The 13,724-nt window shown below is 44.7% G+C and overlaps 1 protein-coding gene across 18 annotated transcripts in view; it reads left to right on the plus strand.

The window, feature by feature from the left end:
• LOC146868823 (uncharacterized) overlaps positions 1-13,724 on the plus strand; it is a 467,456-nt gene that overhangs the window by 400,479 nt on the left and 53,253 nt on the right. For 11 of the 18 annotated variants that reach the window (XR_014964970.1, XM_085613834.1, XM_085613832.1 and 8 more), the window contains one exon: positions 9,731-9,866. The gene's annotated coding sequence lies outside the window, so the exon portion shown is untranslated. The remainder of the gene's footprint in view (positions 1-9,730; positions 9,867-13,724) is intronic. The other 7 variants (XR_014964974.1, XM_085613830.1, XM_085613837.1 and 4 more) reach the window with 1 other exon arrangement.

Genomic DNA, 13,724 nt, shown 5'->3' on the forward strand with positions numbered 1-13,724 from the left:
GAAGACTGCAGACTGTAACTTGCTCTGTTATTTGTGCAGAGACAGTGTAATTAAAAATTTGCTAGCATTTGCGCCAAGAATTTTCAATTCTATTAAGGACACGGAGGCGAGTATTATTGCTTTTCTTCCTTTACTATTAAATCACAGTAGACATTGAAAACATATTTTTAACATACAAAAGCTACATTTCTCATGATGCTCTTGCACCAATCACGGCCCATCAGACCCTATAAGAGCCATCATCTCCATCCCATGAGCCTCTTTCTTTGCTCGAGTCTTTTACTCCAAGTGCGAACATTAATTTGAAAATCACTAGTAACATACTCTAATGTGGAAGAACTTTAACCACAAACTGGGACGTCGTCCATCCTCTTCAACCAGAAGAAAGTTTATTCCACTTTCTTTTCAGAACCTGGAATAAAAGAAACAGAAAAAAAACTGTAATCTCTGTGGAACAAAGTCTAAATTATTTAGAGCAAGAATTATTGGAATAAAACCGGGTGGGATAATCCTCGCCTCCGTGTTCTTAATAGAATTGAAAATTCTTGACACGAATGCTAGCAATTTTTTTATTCTATTACAGGACCTGAGGCTTCGCATTATTGCTCTTCTAAAGCTTATCAAACACCAGTTTATAATAAAAATGTTTAAAGGTGGATTCTGACACCCAATCAGCAGACTTCATAATGTCTTGAATATTGGAACCTAACATAAAAGTTTTAGATGCCATGGCACCACGTAAAGAGTGTGCCCCAAATCTCTGGATATCAATTCCAGCTTATTTCATCACAGACCTTATCCATCTGGCTATCGTAGCTGCTGAGACCACCTTAAATGTTTTTTGCAGAGCAATCAATAATTGTGTCGAACCCTCTGGTCGCAGGGACCCTGTACATTCTTCATAGGCTTTAAGACATTGCACCACACACAATTTAGCATTACTGGGGAAAGCATTATATTCAATATTACGTGACAAAGTCTTTGTCCTACCAGTAATGTTAAAAGAAACCTCGTCCGGAGTAAATACTCTACCTGTAATGTCCAGAGCTCTCACATCCGAAGAGTGTCTTCAGGCGGATAAGCACAACAGCATAGTTAGTTTTGATTATAGTTGTTTCCTGGATAGCAAATCATTATTCGGCCCTTTGTCAAAAAGGGCAAGAACCAAGGAAACGTCCCATAAACATGAATATTTTGGTTTAGGAGGGTTAGTCACTCTAATGCCTTTAAGAAACTTACACACCACCAGGTGCATCCCTACAGGTTTCCGTGCACCTGTGTATGTCCTGCCGAAATGCCTGATCTAAAATTATTTACTGACCGATATGCCAAGCCTTCTGAAGCTTTATCAGACAGGAAATTTACAATATGGAATAACTCCGCGCCCACTGGATCCACGTTTTGTTGCAAGAACCAACGTGCCCAGCATTTCCAAGCTGCGGAGTATCTCTTCCGTGTGGTAGGAGCCCAGGCTTGCCTAATGAATTCGGAAGCTTTGTCCAAAATGCCAGGCATTTCCCATTGTTGCCGGAAAGCCTCCATGCCTTCAGGGACAACTGTCCGGATGTCACCATTGGGTGCAGTTCTCCATGAGGGCCCTGGAGCACTGTCTGAGACCAAGGGAGCATCCTGGGGAAGTCGCAGCTCATCTCCAATAGTATCAGGAACCAGGGCTGCAACTTCCAGAGGACGGGTCACCAAAATCACTTCCGCCTGCTGTCAGGCTATATGGGTCGTCACTCTGGGTATTAGGATGAAGGGGGGGAGGCATAATTCTGGGTCATTGCCCAATTCTGGGAGAATAGAATCAACAGTACAGTGTATGGGTACTTCAATTGGATTATCCCATTTAACAATAAAGCCACATTTGTTAATATAGTCGTCTTAGGGATTTATTTCACACTCATTTTTTTCTTTTTTAGAAGCAATTATGAACATTTATAGCATGTCTTTCATTAGAGGGACAACCATTTTTGGTTATTTACATATATACATTTCACAATACTGATGAGACAAACAAAGATGTTAACATTCGAATACAAAAACACAACAATTGTGAAATGGACCAGTCCTCCACTCTCTAATTAGAACACAGGGCGGAATTGTCTTTTGTGCATCAATCAAAATATACATCCTGCCAGTGGATGCAGGTTGGGATTATGTGGTAGAACAACAGGCCAATTGCCATGTTTGCTAACTACTAATAGTCTGTTCACAATAAAATCTTTTCCAACCAGCTTGGTCAACGCGTTTTGAACCCTTCGTGACCTTTGTGGCTCTCCTCAGGACCGGGACTTGGTCAAACACTTTGTCTGTGTGATTCTCTACTTGAGCGCACAACAGGTTCCAATCGTGTTGCTTACTTCTGGGAGAAGGCATCTGTCGCTCTCGCTAATGGGTCCGGCCTCCAGCTGCAGAATGTTTGTAATTGCCTGTTCAGTCTGGAGGCAAAGAGATCTATCTGGCAAGAACCCCACACTGCCTGTAACCACTGGAACAGTCTTGGTTGGAGTTGCCAATCGCTGGAATCCTTTAGGTGCCTGAGATTCCAATATGCGACGGTGTTCAACTGTGCCTGAATGTATTACGCTCTCACCCATATCTGGTGACTCAGACAATAGTGCCAGAAATCTTTCTCTATCTCTACTAGCAGGGACAACCTTGTACCTCCCAACTTGTTGATATATCTCACCGCAGAGATATTGTCCATCCTGAGAAGGATGCACCAAGAGACCTGTTTGGGGGAGAGTGTCCAAATCGCGAACAACCCTGCCAAAAACTCCAGACAATTGATATGGAGGGATAGTTCTTGTAGGCACCATCTTCCTTCTGTGGCGATATCTTCGCAGTGCGCTCCCCAACCCCAACGGCTGGCGTCTGATTCTATAGTGACATCTGGTTGAGAACCAAAGATAGCTCTGCCGTTCCACGCCTCTACATGGCCCAACCACCATTGCAACTCTTCCCTTACGTCCTGCATCAGAGGGACCAGATCCGTGTAGGACAAACCCTTCCTCATGTATTGGATCTTTAGTCTCTGAAGGGCCCGGTAATGCAAGGGGTCCGGAAAGATAGCCTGTATTGAGGATGCCAGTAAGTCTACTACTCTGGCGATTGTTCTGAGGAAGACCGTCTGTTTGGCCAACAGTGAATTGAGTTCCTACTTGAGATCTCATAGTTTCGACTTGGGAAGACTCAGTTGAGCTGTCTCTGAGTCTATGACAAACCATAGGAAGTCCACCGTCTGAGAGGGACATAAGGCCAACTTGGATTCGTTGATTACAAATCCCAAGTTCTGCAGAAATAACATTGTCATTTGCAAATGACTTTGGGCTAGGGACTGAGACTGGGCCATTATCAGTATGTCGTCTAGATATACTATCATGCAAAAGCCCTGCTCCAGAAGATGACCTATCACTGGCTTCATGACTTTGGCAAAGCACCATGGAGCCGAGGGAAGCCCAAAAGGAAGGGCCAAATATTCCAACCACCGATTCCTCCATTGAAACTGTAGGAAACGTCGATGGGGAGGAAAAATAGGAATCGTTCATCAGATACACATCCTTTAGATCCAGGCGGACCATCTAATCTTCCTTCTTTAGAAGATATTCTAAGAGATGGATGCCCTCCATCTTGAAGTGCTTGTAAATCAAGAAGTGGTTGAACTCTCTCAGATTCAATACCAATAGGTGATCACCACCCATCTTCAGCACCAAGAAAACATTGCTGTAGAAACCGCGTGGCCTGTTGTCGCAATAGGCGATCGCGCGCTTCTGCAGCAATTCCTCTATCTCTGCGTCTATAAAAGCACATACTTGGGAAAAAATGAGTGGCCTTGGGTGTGCGATCTGATATGGGGTTGATAGAAATCTAGATGAAACCCCTGAATGGTCTGTATAATCCATGCATCCTGTGATAATATTCCTGAATTGTGTATGAAGAACCGAGTGCCACCCCCCAAAGGTAACTGAGATGCCTCGGTAACTCTTACCTGTAGTATTTTGGGCCTGGAAGTTCGCCCTGTGTCCGCCTCTATTGAACTGGCACCTGTTGAACCTCTGTCTTTTGGGGTAAAAGGTGCCTCCTCTGGTAGACTTCCAGTCCCCTCTACCTCGTCTATAATCTCCTCTGGTGCCTCTATTTTGGCATCTCATTGGCTGCAGAAATATTCCAGAATGCTATACGTGAGACCCTCTCTGGGCTGCCAGACATGTTAAACCTCAGCAACAATATTCTCATCCACTCCGCCATAGCTGCTGAACACCACAGACATCTACAAGCTACCCTGAAGCTCCTCCAAGATCACTGAGTCACATTGCTCAGAAAAAAATGTCTGTTCTTCCAGTCGACAATTGAATTCTTCAGATACATATTCAATCAAGACGGAATACAGGTAGACCCCTGTAAATCGCAGGCAATCAACCTACCACCGTGTGGGAGGTAAAACGCTTCCTTGGAATGGCAACATACTGTGGCAGAGTCATCCCAGACCTCGCCATGCTTGCAGAACTATTGAGGGCACTAACCAGGAGAGATGCCAAATGGGGCTGGCGTCACCAGGAGGAAAACACATTCCGAAGGATCAAGGAAGCACTCCTCGGTAATACCACCCTGGTGTACTTTGACCCAGAAAACCGCAACAAACTGTTGGTAGATGCTAGCCCTTTGGGTCTAGGGGCTGTGCTTGCCCAGGAGCAGGAGCCCGGGCACTGGGCAGCACTAGCCTTCGCTAGCAAAGCACTCTTGCCCACAGAGGCGTTTGACGTCCAGATTGAGCAAGAAGCCCTGGCAATCAAATGGGCATGTAGACATTCTCATCTCTACCTCAGTGGTCTGTCATTCAAGGTTGTCACCGACCACCAACCTCTCATCCCACTGTTTCAGGGGTCAGCTCCACATACTCCCCCAAGAATCAAACGGTGGGCCATCAAGCTACAACACTACATGATGGACGTTGTCTACTGGCTCAGAGCCAGAAACCCAGCTTATTTCCTTTCTCGACACCCAGTGCCCGTAGAACCTCAAGTCGACAGCCATGAAGCTGAGGCATTGGAAGCATATGCCAATATGATCTCAAGCGCGGTCTGGCCACGAGCCTTAACCCTAGATGACATGAAAGACACAGCTGTAGCAGGCCCTAGTCCTTACTAGGGTACGCACCGCCCTCCAAAGCGGAACATGCATACTTTTCTGCGAGATGCAAACGACTGGTCAGGGATTGATTGGTATAGTCTAACGAAGATATGGAGAGTACAAGATGAGTTCAGCATTACCCAAGAAGGAATCTTCTTACGCAGATCCCGAATTGTCATCCCGGCAGCACTGCAGTTCCATGTGACGCAACTAGTGCATTGGGGACACCAAGGATCCATGAAGATGAAGTCCAGAATGAGGGAGAAGGTATGGTTCCCCGGAGTTGAAGATCTGGCTGAAGAAGTTGTCCAGAAGTGTCCAGCGTGTCAACTGACAAGCGTTCCGCAGACGCCAGTGCCAATCATCACTGCGGAGTCATGCACTATCCTGTGAGATAAGGTGAGCCTAGACTTTGAGAGCTTCTCGGATGGGACAGTCACCCTAGTCATGATGGACACATAATCCACATACCCCATTGTGGAAGTAATCAATTCAACAGCTTTCACTCATGTGGCTCCTATCCTGTTTGGTTTTCCATCCAAGTTCACAAGTGACAATGGACCACCGTTTTAAGGCAGGGAGTTCAGTGATTTTCTAAAATATCACGGGATCTGTCATCGCCGCATCACCCCCCAATAGCTGCAAGCCAATTGGGAGATTAAAAGATTTATGCGGACCCTAAACAAATCACTTCGGAATGCCATAACTGAACAGGTTGATCCAGAATGCCACTTCTTGAGGGAGTATTGGGGCACGCCTCACTGCACAACCTAACAGGCCCCATGGACCTTGATGCTTAATGGGCCTACGTGCCTAGGTTGGACACCCCCTCCCTATGATGCCCAAGAAATCCAAGCATGTAGAGAGAGGTGAAATGCTGCACCTAGCAAACGGCACGGGGTAAGTTCCCGTGGCCTCCGGCTGAGAGACCAGGTGCTCATCAAAGACCGTAAACCATGGTTAAAGTTCAGGGCACCATATAAACCTGGGGGTATGGACAGTGGTGCGGAGTGATGGGACTATCGTGAGTGCCAGAAAAGGACAAGAATCAGTGGCCTGGAATATCTCATCGTTCAAAAAGATTGAAGCTGCACCACAATGCCTCTTGCCGGTTGGCAAGCAGAAGGAAGAAAGCTGGGCAGAGGTCGAAGAAACCAATGGTGTGGACGGGGAATTAAATGTCCGTCGCTCACTGACAAGAGAGGAAGGTCTATCGCTCAGTATGCCATCCAGACCCACTATCTCTGAGCCGTCCCATTGTAATCAGCATCCCCAATACAGCCTCCGACCTAATCCTCGACCCAGGCTGAGACTTAAGGATTTCGCATGTCACCTAAAATGAACCTGTTTGTTTTCAAGACTGAGTTGGGATGGATGTAGCAGGTTAGAGGTCCTGCTCTTTAGTCCTCTTACACCCGGATGTACTCTTAACTCATCCTAGAGCCAGGCATGGCCTGAGGCTATAAATAAATGGGAGGAGAGCACTAGGGTCTACTGCCCAAACCAACATGTGAGTGTGTGCTAGTGAGTTCAAGGGCAAGGGGCGATTGGTCACGTGAGACAGCGGCCTACCTGCCATAGGGGTAGGACGCAACACCAAGAGAACCGTTGAGCAGTTCTCTTGAAGCATATTTTCTTCTCTGTCAGACCTCAGAAACACAGGCTATTCACAAAGGCAGAGAAAGTGAAACTAACTGCTCCTCTGTGTTACAAGTTCATTTAGGCTTTGTCCCCCTGGAACTGCACACTGGTACAAGTAGGTTACTGTTTCATACTGCTTCTTAATGAACCTAGTGCATATAGCTCAGAGTCTGGGTCCAGTGCTGACCAAGAAGACCTGTTTCTCCCAGCCTAATAGTCGCTGCTAGAGTTCTGCTTCTTTTCTGGCTTTTTTAAAAATTTAAATTGCGTGAATACAGGAGCATTGGTGGGTGTTAACAATGCTCCTTATCGTTCCGACCTTTCTTTCTTGTGAATGATAGAGTTCCTCTCTGCTCCTGGTCAGGCCGCTTCACCTGAAAAGGAGGCTTCTTGAGAAGCCTAATAAAGAGAAAAACATGAACAACGGAATCTAGTCTCCGCTTGATTTGTAATGGAGGAGTCACAAGGGCAATGCCAGGGGTAGCAAAGTGAAAGACTGTGACCCCTAGCGACCTCTAAATGACATCCATGCAGGCTCACCTACATTTATAAAGGCAAGAATAACAGCATTTGAGGTTTGGTTAGAGCTTTCATGACCATAACTTGGTACCACCAGAAGACACTCAGGGGCTCAGTTTATGAGATGCCTGCATCACTTTTGCACCACGTAAAGTAGTCCATGCGTGGCTTTGAGTGGCCTCATAAATCATGAGTAAGGCTATGCAAAGCACTGCAATGCCTTATTCTGTGACTGGGAGGGATTCCATGGGCGTTATGATGGTTTTACCAATCAACACCCATGGATCTTGATGCTGCCCCATATTTACGAAGTGATGTGAACCTGGGGAAGTGTCAAATCTGTACGCCTAGCGAGGTGAGGGGAAATCTTTTTAATTTCTCCTCGTTTTTTCCTCTTTCCATGTGTGCTATACTCTGCAGCATACATGGAAAGAGGAAAATGGCTCGTAGGATTGTTTTTGTGCAGGAAGGTGCCCCTTCCTGAACAAAACAATCTTGCCAACAACACAGACACCCTTGCACAATGGTGCAAGGGTGCCTACGTTGGTACTAGGCTCCCAAAACAGCACCAGCACAGGCAGAAAGGACAGGAATGCACAGTATTGTTTAAATACTGTGCATTCCTGCCATGGTGCATTCCTACCCTTTCACTTTGGCACTTGCTGCGCTGCCCTACGCCAAAATCACCTAAATGAGGGCCTGAGAGCAATGCTGTCTTTGTCTATGGCTTCAGTCATTGGCTGAACTGCACTCATTGGCTTCAGATTTTCTTTGAATTACTTTAGGCAACAACCAATGAGAAAAGCCCTTCAAATGATAACAAAGGGAAAAAGCCATTTTAGGTCTCGGCTAGACAGTGCATGTTCTGTCTCGAAGTGACGTGTTGTGTTCAATCTGTGGGCTCCAGCCCATCCATAGCCTTACCATTTGCTCGCTCCATCGGCGCTCTCATATCCTTTTTCCCCATTAGTCCATGGCATGCATCCGTCATGCCTCTTCTTGTGTTTATCCCTCCCCCAGAACATGGACCAAGTACTAGTGTTCATCCACTGCTCCCATTTTGGGAGCTACCTTTTCTTCGTGTTTGAGCACTGCACAGGAGTGCTTGTTGTTTTATAAGCTCCTTGTTCTCCTCCCACCCGGGCTTCATTTCAAACTATGTATAGATTGTTAAACTGCACTAACTGCAAAGCAGCAAAAATGCACTAACTGCAAAGCAGCAAAAATGCAAGCTGGTGTTATGTCATTTTTTTGCAGTTTCATATAGCCCGAACTTGAACCGAAGATGTCGGAGCACTTCACATGAGCACCAGTTGCATTTCAGATCAACACATTCATTTTTAGCATCGGAGAGATAAAGTGATTTTCCCAAAATATCAAGATGTAGAGACTCAAACCTAGTTCCCCACCTTCAATGTTGGCCAACCCAGCTGTTAGTCCACATCCCCTCCCAAAAGAATATAAACTGCACAGTTCCCAGTTTGTAGGTATTGTGGAAGGAGATTGATTTAATTTCTCCTTTTACGCCTCCCTCCCTATCTATTACTGCTCTTTCGTGCCTGCTAAACAAAAGATTTATCCGGCCTGAGCCAAGTTCTGTCTTCCTTGCCTCTCCCACCTTCAGAGACAGTAGAACTGGTGCTTTGGTGCCTGTGCGCACTCGTGTGTTACTTCAGAAAAAAAAACTGAAGTGACCGCCATACGCTTAGAATTTTTACATGAGCTAAGAAAGTGGTTCTGTTGGGAATAACGTAAACTGATTTTGAAATGTACTTAATGCATGTATTAAGTACATTTCAAAATCAGTTTACGTTATTCCCAACAGAACCACTTTCTTAGCTCTACTATATACCCATGTTCTGAGGGTTACTGGGTTACCCCATTATCTCTAATATAATTTTTACATGACCTTCAGTCATGCTCAACAGCAGCCATGCTGGTATTCAGCATGGCTAGAAGACATTGAAAACATCAATTGCTCTTGGATTGCTGAGACCTGTTTGCTTTGCCAGTGCTTGTTTTAATGGTTCTCAGTGCACTGGGCCAAAACTGTGGAGTCAGTAGCCGTGCAGGCTGGCAGGTAAGAACAGCATTTCTGACTGTATCAAGTCTTGCATAGTTTGATATCAAGTTGTCAGCCAATAGCCTCCTTCATGGTCTGAAGTAGCAAAGTAATTATGCAGCTGACTCGAGCACTGTATGCTCTGCAAGGATATAAGGGGAATTCATGTTTTATGAAGTTGTTTCTAGTCATAAGGCGTGAACATTACAGAAAACAATATGTTTTGCACTAATTAAAAACTGTTGTTTTCAGTGAAGCTTAAAATTAGTAATATTTCCATTCAGAATTATTTAGATCTGTAAAATACATATCTGAAATGCTACAGTACTGTAAACGTACAAGAGGTCTTTACACATTCTTTTTTTTCTCTTCCAGGCAATGGTTTACGATGGCATTTAAAGTTCATGTCGAAGTTTCCTTGCTGAGACCGGCCTGCTCTTATCATGAAGGTACAGAGAGTGGACAGCCTTATAAAACATGAATGGTTCTCCAGGCAGGAGGTGCTTACGAGGTGATTAACAGTCTTTCTGATCTGTGCTCAAGTGACTGTTGGGGAGAGGAAGTGGCCTTATGGCCTGAGCTGCCGACTTTGAAGCTAGGGAACCAGGTTCGAGCCTTGTCGTCGACTTTGAAGCTAGGGAACCATGTTCGAGCCTTGGCGTTGGCTCAGCATCCTGTGATTCTGCGCAAATCACTTAATCTCCCCGCGCCTGCCAAAAAATTAATGTATCCTTCTGTAACATAACTGGTGCTCATGTAAAGCGCTCAAATGCCTTCGGGTCGAGTTCGGGATACTTCCAGAAACGTACAACTTTAGCAAATATATGTATACAATGTATCAGATGTCTTTTCTCCATTTTATTCCTATGTAGGTGCTAGTTGGCACGGAAAGCTACGATTACAAGTGAAGTTTTATTTGACGAATTTACTTGACGAATTCAGAAACAAATGAGTTTGCTCTCGTAAATAGATTTACAACCCTTTCGCTCAAGCCCCTGGCAGATATGCTCCAAAGCAGCAGTGCTTAATTTATAAAAATAAAAAAAAGAATAAGTGCCGGGGCTCTCGTCAGGAGGCGACTGCAGCTTACACCACACATTGCCCCTGCCATGCTGCCAATTATAGTAACAACACAACTACTAACTATCACACTCCTACAAGTGTGACAATTCGGCCTATTTCAGGCACCCAAAGCTATAACAATGGCTTGAGCAGCAGAGCATGCTCATTTTTGATGAATATTGAACTAATAATTAACTGTTAGTGTGGTCATGTCTAAATTAGCCAGACAACGCCACCTTGTGGCAGACTGTCAGAAGCGTCAGTGTTGATTATTAAGTGGTAATGCCGAGCACCGTAAACCACCGGTTCAAATTAAGCACTATAAAGCAGACAGGCTTAGCTTATGGCAATGTGTAAATAATCAGTAAGATGTAGCAAACACAATAACAGCAAAATGACAAAAATCCAATAAGGAGAACTAGAGATATGAACTTTTAAAGATTTGAGAGAAATATCAAGAAGCACACCGCTTCAATAATATTCAGTGGTCGCAATAGACTGGGACGTAAGCACAATTGGAGGCTGCCTGCGATGGAGACGAGGTCAGATATAGCAACAAGGTTCAGCCTGGTCAAAGATTTTACCTTCTAATTCAGGGCCAGATTTAGATCTTGGCGGTATGGATATTCCGTTGCAACAGAGTGTTCATACCACCAAGACTGTGGTCTGCCCATCAGATTTATATGTGGGCATATCTTTGGTTAAAGCATGGTGGGGACTGCTCCGCCTATGGATTCGAGTCATCAATGGCAGCTCTCTAACTGCGCCCACTTAATTTACATGGGTGGATTACAGATCAGTTTTCACTGCCTGCCACCCCGAGGAAAACCTTGTCCGTAAGGGGCAGTGAAAACTGTTGAATGCTCCCCTCGCCATGGAAGATTCCTCCCATAGCGATCAGAGCATATTCTTTTTTTTTCTTTTTTTTTTAATTTTATTTCCACAGTGTCAACAAAGAGAAAAAAAAAAAGAAAATTGAAGAAAAACAGGAATAGATAAAAAAAACAAAAATACAATAAAAATTCATAAACGACAAATGACTAAATGAGATAAGTAAATACACATTAAATCCACATTAAATCATGCATTCATATATTCGGAGAAGGCTCCCCATATATACAATCCTAATTTTCGTTTCCTTGTCCCTTTTATGGAACTTAGCTCTATATTAACCAAATTGTACATTCTAATCCGCCAACTCTCAAAGCTGGGAGGATCAGGTCGTAACCAATCGGAAGCTATACAGAGTCGTGCAACAGTCATTGCCACAAACAAAAAATAACGATGTTTATAAAAAAAGTTACCCTTTTTTACAACCTGACCAATCCCCAAAAGCATTAAGGCCGGTGTTATGTTTAAAGAAAATCCAAGAATATTTGATAGGTATTTTTCAATATCCCTCAAATATTTACTCAATCTAACACACCTATAAAATATATGAATGCTATCTGCATTGTCTTCCCCACATCGAAAACATTTACCATCATATCGATCACCCCACTTGTACATACGCGCAGGAGTATAATATAAATTAAATACCGTTTTGAAAAATTGTACCTTTAAATTTGCAGATAAAAAAACTTCAGTAGATCTAGCAATTGCATCTTCTATACAGTTTTCACTGCCTGCCACCCCGAGGAAAACCTTGTCCGTAAGGGGCAGTGAAAACTGTTGAATGCTCCCCTCGCCATGGAAGATTCCTCCCATAGCGAGCAGAGCATATTCTTTCGTATTTTCAAAAAGAAAATCCCGCGTTGGAATTTTCTATTAGTAAATAAAAATGAAAACAGTTTGATGGACAGCTCCTTCATGTTGACTGAGCCATGCACCAAACTTCAAAAAGCATTGGCAGGAACCGCTGTGGTGACAGATTCCTGCCACAGCTTTATGTATGACTGCCAGCTTGAATGTCATTTCTAAATTTGGCAGGTCCAGTAGACCAGTAGACTCGACCTGGCTGACGTTAAATCCTTCGCCAGGCCAACAGAGATTACTTCATCGATCAGATTATAAATTGGGCCCTCAGTACTTCAAGTCTCAATCCACCACATAAGTACACTTCTATAGCCCCAGTGGACCTCAGGGGAGGCACATAGAGACTCGCAGAGTGTCAGGCAGAGGCCAACAGCAGGTTCCAATTTAGGTCCAGTTGCTACTGGTCATCTGGACAGTTGCAGGAAAGGCCTCTTGTAGCATGTTGTATTCCTGTAGCTTGAACACTGAGTCCGCCTTATGACCTTTGTTGTCCACCTCTTTGTCCCGGGTACAAGGGGGAGCGAGTCCTGATTTTCAGGGCTCCTCTCAGATCACAGGAAGCAGGCCCAGTTCTCTTCTGTTCTCTATCAGTTTGTGGATGTCTGGAGTTGCTACCTTTATATCTGGCTTGACACAGTGAGTAGCAATGACTCCTGGGCACACCCTAACCAATGGGGTAAAAGATACCAGAGTCAACCCTGCCCACTTTGGTGAGTCCTCGGCCACACTAAACTTGGGTGTATGTGTGAGAAGTGTACAATGGTAATCCTTCCTTCCTACCCCATCTAACTCCTAAATCTAGTTTGAAGTTTCCACTGTACCCCCAGTAAACCCAGAGAAAGACGTCTGGTAGAATAAAAGCAGGGCTTTCCAACAACTGGACAGTGAATACACAAGAATTTTTTGGCATCCCGTTCCTGTCCTTTCAAGTGTGCCCCCAGTGTTATATGTAAACCAGGCAGACATGTCAAGCCAGCTTTGACACTCCTGCAGGATTCAACACTGTAATGTCAAAGAGGATGCTCTAAACCTCCACCAATCTGCTCAGCTTAAAGTTGGTCGACTTGTCAATTCAAGTTTCATGCTTTGTAGTCCCTGTGAGGCATTTTACACCTTTGTCACATTTATTCAAATACTAATTCCTGTCTGGGAGAAGGTGGAGAGCAGTTGCATATTACCCCCCAGGAACTTCAGCCAGTGAAAAGATACATTTCTAAAAGTTAATTGTCCTTGGTGTTTATTAAAAAATCAGACTTCACCAATGAATTAAAGTTTCAATAACTATTAAAAATTGTTGTTGGCGGAGGAGGAGCCTAGCGCGCAACCAAGATGGCCGCGTAGGTGCGAGGCTCCCGAGGACCTCCGTGACCTCCTACATAAATCCTGACAATATCCTGTCCTAGATGAGGGGACTGTGTTGGTGAGCCCGAGCTGAGGTGTCACCCGTTTTCCGCTTCCAAATTGGACCTCGGACACCGGCGGGAGCACCGAGTGAGGTTTGCGGCCTTCTCCACGCCGGCCCCCCGGATTGGAGTTGTGGGGCGATCCGGAG

The sequence above is a fragment of the Triturus cristatus genome, chromosome 1_2 (genome assembly GCF_964204655.1).
Source record: "Triturus cristatus chromosome 1_2, aTriCri1.1, whole genome shotgun sequence".
NCBI classification, from domain to species: Eukaryota; Metazoa; Chordata; class Amphibia; order Caudata; family Salamandridae; genus Triturus; species Triturus cristatus.